This window comes from Eleutherodactylus coqui, chromosome 4 (genome assembly GCF_035609145.1).
Source record: "Eleutherodactylus coqui strain aEleCoq1 chromosome 4, aEleCoq1.hap1, whole genome shotgun sequence".
NCBI lineage: Eukaryota > Metazoa > Chordata > Amphibia > Anura > Eleutherodactylidae > Eleutherodactylus > Eleutherodactylus coqui.
In genome coordinates this window covers 2,993,376-3,000,989 of record NC_089840.1, presented here as the reverse complement: position 1 = coordinate 3,000,989, position 7,614 = coordinate 2,993,376, and the positions used below count along the sequence as shown (strand labels likewise).

At 47.8% G+C, this 7,614-nt stretch overlaps 1 long non-coding RNA gene across 2 annotated transcripts; it reads right to left on the bottom strand.

The window, feature by feature from the left end:
* Positions 1-261: 261 nt before the first annotated feature.
* LOC136624554 (uncharacterized) lies at positions 262-3,169 on the bottom strand. Of its 2 annotated transcripts, none has more exons than XR_010792345.1 (3): positions 2,938-3,169; positions 1,306-1,413; positions 262-361 (listed from the first exon to the last, which is right to left on the bottom strand). It is a non-coding gene; the product is annotated as an uncharacterized lncRNA (long non-coding RNA). The 2 variants fall into 2 exon arrangements; XR_010792346.1 differs by lacking the exon at positions 262-361 and adding an exon at positions 678-844.
* Positions 3,170-7,614: the final 4,445 nt, after the last annotated feature.

Genomic DNA, 7,614 nt, shown 5'->3' with positions numbered 1-7,614 from the left:
ATGCGCTACGTGTGGAGACGCGGTCACCTGAGATTAATGCGGCGTATAGTGAAAACCAGACAGACTCCACCCAATTCAGATTTTCTAATTTATTGCTAGTGTGGATGTTACACCAAGGTTCATTCCGTGATATAGACAAAAGGCCGCTGTGTTTTTGGGTCTTTTCTTTTTTACTGCATTGCAGTAAAATATTGCGCAGTTTTTCAGGATCCTCCGTCATAATTATTTTTTTTTAAAAGCGTATTAACAAAAAGAGAGTCACTGGGAAAACACAGTTCATAAAAAGAAGGGTTTAAAGATTGCTGAACGTCGAGGGTCTCTTCACTGTCTGCCAGCCTTCCCGTTCTCAAGGACGTCAGATCTGCAGGAAATGACGAGAAATCAGCAGGTTAACAGTCACATCCCACCAGTATTACTGATCCCTAGATCCGCTCAACCCACTTACAATGACCACTACTCCCCCAACCAGGTCAGAAAAATTATACATAAATACATACATACATGCATGCGTACATACATACATACATACATACATGTATACATACATGTATACATACACACATACATACATGCATACATACATGCACGCATGTACGCACACATGCATGTACGCTTGCATGCATGTACACATGAGCAGATGCAAGCAATGAAAAATTTGGCAGATGCAGCAGCTTGACGAGTGACGTCAGGTGGTGTCCTAGCGAAGCGAAATTCCTCTCCAGAAGAGTCGTCCTCTCCAAAAGGTGGGGGGCAAATGTGAGATCAGCACCTAAAACGCCAATCTCCGGTTCCGTACAAAAACAAAACGCAGCCAAATGTCAGGTTCCTCTCCACACGAGTCGTCCTGTGGAAAACGGAGAGCATATCACCACATGTAAGCAAAAACCAGCAAATATGCACATATCAGGTGATGCAGGAGAAAACCGGAAAATATGCGCCAAATATGCGCATATCAGCAGATGCAAGCGAAAACCTGCAAATATGCGCCAAGTATGCGCATATCAGCAGATGCAAGCGAAAACCTGCAAATATGCGCCAAGTATGCGCATATCAGCAGATGCAAGCGAAAACCTGCAAATATGCGCCAAGTATGCGCATGTCAGCAGATGCAAGCGAAAACCTGCAAATATGCGCCAAGTATGCGCATATCAGCAGATGCAAGCGAAAACCTGCAAATATGCGCCAGATATGCGCATGTCAGCAGATGCAAGCGAAAACCTGCAAATATGCACCAAATATTCGCATGTCCGCAGATGCAAGCGAAAACCTGCAAATATGCGCATATGGGCAGATGCAGCAGCTTACCTCGCTGAGTGATGTCAGATGGTGTCCGAGCAAAGCGAAATTCTTCTCGAAACGCATCCAAACGTCAGGATCCTCTCCACACGTAATTTTGCAATAAGGCACACAAATCTCGGGTGGCGCGTCTCCAACCGAGCACACAAATCTGCAAAAAAAGACAGGTTGCGTCAGGTGGTGTCGCGCAAATCTCAGGTGACGTACTCACCATACGTAGCGCACAAATCTTGGGTGTTGTCTCCACACGTAGCGCACAAATCTCGGGTGGCGTCTCCACACGTAGCGCACAAATCTGCAAAAAAAGTCAGGTCGCGTCAGATGGCGTCGCGCAAATCTCAGGTGGGTACTCACCACACGTAGCGCACGGCGCATTAATCTCAGGTGACCGCGTCTCCACACGTAGCGCACAGCGCATCAATCTCAGGTGATCGCGTCTCCACACGTAGCGCACGGCGCATTAATCTCAGGTGACCGCGCCTCCACACGTAGCGCACAGCGCATTAAACTCAGGTGATCGCGTCTCCACACGTAGCGCACGGCGCATTAATCTCAGGTGATCGCGTCTCCACACGTAGCGCACGGCGCATTAATCTCAGGTGATCGCGTCTCCACATGTAGCGCACAGCGCACAAATCTCAGGTGGGTACTCGCCACACGTAGCGCACGGCGCATTAATCTCAGGTGACCACGTCTCCACATGTAGCGCACGGCGCATTAATCTCAGGTGATCGCGTCTCCACACGTAGCGCACGGCGCATTGATCTCAGGTGATCGCGTCTCCACATGTAGCGCACAGCGCATTAATCTCAGGTGACCGCGTCTCCACACGTAGCGCACAGCGCACAAATCTCAGGTGATCGCGTCTCCACACGTAGCGCACGGCGCATTAATCTCAGGTGACCGCGTCTCCACACGTAGCGCACGGCGCATTAATCTCAGGTGACCGCGTCTCCACACGTAGCGCACGGCGCATTAATCTTAGGTGACCGCGTCTCCACACGTAGCGCACGGCGCATTAATCTCAGGTGACCGCGTCTCCACACGTAGCGCACGGCGCATTAAAGGGGTTGTCCCGAGGCAGCAAGTGGGTCTATACACTTCTGCATGGCCATAATAATGCACTTTGTAATGTACATTGTGCATTAATTATGAGCCATACAGAAGTTATAAAAAGTTTTATACTTACCTGCTCCGTTGCTGGCGTCCTCGTCTCCATGGAGCCGACTAATTTTCGCCCTCCGATGGCCAAATTAGCCGCGCTTGCGCAGTCCGGGTCTTCTCCTCTTCTCTATGGGGCTCCGTGTAGCTCCGTGTAGCTCCGCCCCGTCACGTGCCGATTCCAGCCAATCAGGAGGCTGGAATCGGCAATGGACCGCACAGAAGCCCTGCGGTCCATGAAGACAGAGGATCCCGGCGGCCATCTTCAGCAGGTGAGTATGAAGACGCCGGACCGCCGGGATTCAGGTAAGCGCTGTGCGGGTGGTTTTTTTAACCCCTGCATCGGGGTTGTCTCGCGCCGAACGGGGGGGGGGTTTAAAAAAAAAACAAACCGTTTCGGCGCGGGACATCTCCTTTAATCTCAGGTGACCGCATCTCCACACGTAGCGCACAGCGCACAAATCTCAGGTGGGTACTCACCACACGTAGCGCACAAATCTTACTCTCCCATCTTGTAAATTGGGGAAAAGGCTCCAACCATCAGCTTGCTTCCTCCGTAGATCAATGGTGGTCAAAATCCGCGGGCAAATGCAAGGCTCGGTGACGTCACAGCCCACGTGACGCGCGGGAACAGCTCATCGTGCACGGCAATGCGCGGGCACGCCGCTGTGTCACGTGGTGCCGATTCCAGCCAGCTGATTGGCTGAATCGGCCGCGCCAGAGAACTGCGGCCGAAAGTTGTAATATGTATGGGGGACAGAGGCCAGGAATCCATGACAGGGGATGCCCTCTCATGGTGTGTTCCCAGGGGCTCTGTTTTCCACTGCCAGCTTCTCCAATGGATGCTAAGACAAATGATTTTACGGAAGGCTCCTACAGATGGAATAATTTCCCTATAGTCACCCAGCAAACTTTTTCACGCAATTTGATGAAGTAATTTTACTTGTTATGTGAGAAAGAGGGACTGAATTGCCCAGAGTAGGATGTTAATTCATCCGTATTCTTTAGTTTTTTCCTTAAGTCTTTTGTATATTCTAGTGTCAGTCTACACTGAAGCTATAATTATATTCCGACAGGAGAGTGAAAGTTAAACGCTGGATGTTCCCTGAAATACTATTACACTGGGTGACGTAAATTTTACTTGTGTTGCGCCCCCTTGTGTTAAAAAATGCTAACTGCGACCTGAAGGGAAAAAAAAAAAAATCTAAAGGAGATTTTCGCTCAGACTTCGCTGCATACAATGTCACCTTGACCTACACAGTGCTTGTTTTTGTGCCTCTTGGTTTCCTTTTTCAACGTTGTACTAGTTTGAACGCGATTACTCTTTTTCCATTGAGTATTCTGGTTCAAAAGGGGGGAGGCATAGGTGATCTGGGTCATAGATGATCTAGGTGTTGTAGATCAGCTATTGGGTTTAAAAAAAAAAAAAAAAAAAAAATGAAATAAGATAAAAAGGAAATAAATGATTTTGTGCTACAAGATTCCGAGCCATATGAAATAGAACATCAGCACGATTATTTAGTACTAATACAGTAAGAAACTGCAGGTATGCAAACAGTTACCGGAACCTCTGTTGATAATGCATATGTTGAGCTTTTTGCAGATGGTACCAGGGTGAGGATTGATGACTCCACATCGGATATGCAGTGGTCACACAACAAGATGTCCTAGAAGCAGAAGCTCTGCCTCCGCATGTCTCAGCACAAGAAGCGGAACTGAAGGCCCTCACTGAGGCGAGTAGAGTGGCGAGAGGTAAGACGGCAACCCTTTACACTGACTACTGGTATGCATTTGGCATAGCTCATGATTACGGCCCAATATGGAAGGCCAGACAGTTTTTACCTTAGCAGGACAACCAATTGAGAATGGTGCAGCGGTGCAGAGTCTCATGGAGGCCCTACTTCTACCTGACAAAGTTGAGAGTTCGCACCGATTTCTACACTGGAGAAGCGAGAGACGACACCCTCACCAACAGCACAGCAAAGGCAGCGGCCCTCAAGCCGTGGAAGAAAGAAGAAAGATACTGACAGCATGAGTCAGTGGCAAAAACTTTGGACATTGACAAACATTTGGACTTTGATATGCTAAAGACTTTACAGTTACAAGCCAGCAAGGAAGGAAAGAATAAATGGACTAATATGGGAGCAGCAGAAACAGGACAGCGTATGGTGAACAGTCAACAGCACTTGCCTACCACAGTTCCTGTATCCCATGATGGCCCAACTGATGGACGGAAAGACCCACCTAGTAAAGCGGCAATGATGACGACGCTTGAAAGAGGATGGGCGACTCCTGGGTTCTCTGTAGCTGCTGCATTTGTCCAGTTTAGCATGATCTATGCCATAGGTGAGTCAGGGCAGGAGTAAATTTGCCACATCACACTTGCTGGGACCACTCTACCCATTTCAGGGATTGCAAATTGACTACGTTCAGCTCCCCACTTGTTGGGAAGTATGAATACGTGCTTGTTGTTGTTGATGTCTTTGCAGGTTGGAGGCCAACCCTGTTACCAAGGCAAACAAGTAGGTAACCGCAAAGAAGCTCATGAATGAGGTAAACTGTGAATATGGGGTACCAGAAGTGATTCAGAGTCAGACAGAGGTATAAACTTCACAGGTGAATGTAACATGTCATGTCTGCTCTGGGTGTATCCCAGGCCTTTTACATACTCTACCACCTTTAGAGTAGTGGAAAGGTGGAGAGACGTAGTGGCACGCTAAAAAGTAAGATACTTAAAAATGACGCCACTCTGAAAAGACTGTCATCCAATAGCCCTATTCAGTGTTAGATATGAACCCAGGGGGGGGATCATGCATTATCTCCCTCCGAGATTGTTTGGGCTAGCCCCAAGGCTAGGTCGTTATTATCCTCAGTAGTTACAATTACAATCTGATGTGTTGACTGAGTATGTGATTTCCGTTGTTAAAGAACTAACCAAAGCCTATGCACAGGTGTTCTCTTCCAGACTCAGAGGCAGACACTGGGACACATATCTTGCAGCCTGGGGATTGGGTGCGCGTCAAGAAGTTCCTCAGGAAACACCCTCTTGAGCCCCGATTTGATGGGCCCTACTAGGTGCTTCTGACTACTGCCACAGCTGTGAAACTAGCCGAAAGACTTACATGGATCCATGCTTCATACTGTAAGAAAGCCTCAGATCCGGGAGACCAGTCTTAGTTGTGCCGATGACATTACTCTGGTTAGGGCTAGTGAGAGAGGAGGGTGGCAACTGGAATCCTTAGTTGGAAGAATATGAGGGTATGGTTACCTTCTGGTATAACTCGTCCAACACTCAAGTAGCCGCATATTCCTTCGACTATTGTACTGTGGTCCCGTGTCTAGGTGCAAGATCCCACCGCAGGCCAGATTTAGCTCAGTCCAGCTGGTTATATGACTTACATACCCGGGGAATACAATATGTTCGCGCCACTGATAACGTCTGGGGAGAAGACTGCCGTTATTGGGGATTAGTGGGATGTAACGCAGGAATAGACTGGTCCTATAAACCGCGAAGTGCCTTAAATAAGAAAAATAAGAGCGGGAAATCCCTAATTAGTCGTATAACCCTCCTTGAGAATAATAAGGACAGCAGGTATTGGAAGGCTGAACTTAGTATGTTGCTTGGTTTTAATGCGGTTTTTACACTAACCATGGGAGATCCAAGCCCGGGGGACGGGGGGACACACTCGGGGATGGTCCCCCTAAATCTCCCTGTAGATGCTGAAGAGTGGTTTATTAGTCTCTTCACGAACATTTCCGCTAATTACACTGTCCGTGAGAAGTGGAAGAAGCAATACTCTATAACTACTTAAGTGTTTTGCACCGGAGAGAGTATTACTGACTACCCTGGAAACTACACCTGCCAGGCAAATAGGCAGGGTGGAGGGAGATTTTTGAGGAACTCACTAACGGGTATGGCTCCTCCTACGGTACGATAGGAGGGGAATGGACACAGAATCAGGTCCAGTAATTAGGAGACGTTTACTGGCTTTGTGGAGACATGAGGTAGAGGACCCGCCTGGAGGGTAATTGGACAGGGGAGTGTGCCTTAGTAAAGCCCTTATGCTCCTCCACATCCTGTCAGACACCATTGAGGATAATGAGGTTACCCCCAATAGTTAGTTTATCTCGATCCAACTCAGTCTGTGTTTTGTGGTTATCCTGTCATGTTGGTCTATCCTTGTTTTCCGCATAGGTACGGCGGTTCCTTCCAGTCTTGTCACTAGGTAGTGTAGGGTCAGGGTGAGGCGACCTGGACGTGTTCACCATTAGGACTATCTCCAGGAGGGACATTGGTGTGGGTGAAGATTAGGGAGTCCCAGGCCGTGCGTACCTGTGCACACTACTAGTATTGTAACATTATACTAGAGCGAGAAGAGAGACCCCTGGTGGTAGTTTTGATCTACACGTATACATTGACGTCATAGGATAGCCAAGGGGGGTACCTGACAAGTTTAAAAAAAATAGAGACCAAGTTAAAACTAGATTTGAGTCCATTTTCCTGATCATTATGGTAAATAAAATCTTGACTGGATTAATTATGTTTATTATAATTAGCAGTGGTTTATAAATTGTACTAGAGACGCCTTATAGGGACTAGTCGACCAATAGGACCTACCTCGACTAGGACTTTTCAAAATAGAATGGCCTTAGATATGATTTTAGCTAAAAAGGGGAGTGTCTGTAAGATGATAGGGGAGACTTGTTGTACCTACATCCCAGGCGACACGTGACCCGCGGGTAAAGACACAGTTGCCATTAAGAAGCTGACCGCACTAACTAAAAAGAGCTAACCTTTGGGACCAGTACTCACCATGGATGAGCGGGTGGTAAAGGATCCTGGCACAGACGGGCGTTGCTGTTGTATGTGAACGGATTATCTTTTTCGTTCTAGTCTGCTGTGTTATCCTCTGTATCAGAGAGACCTGTGAAACGGATGCTGGAAAAGCCGCTCCCACAATGAGTTTGCAGGATGCATCCCCAGAAGGAGTGGACAAGTCCTACACCCCCTTGAAGACCCTAAATCGAACCTTCAACGCGCTCCGATTATAGGCTCACGCGCAGAGAACTGTGAAAATTAGATGGAGAGTTAGAGGATAGACATTTTAAGGGGGGATTGTGATAGACATGATGATTAGTCAGTATAAAATGTCTATC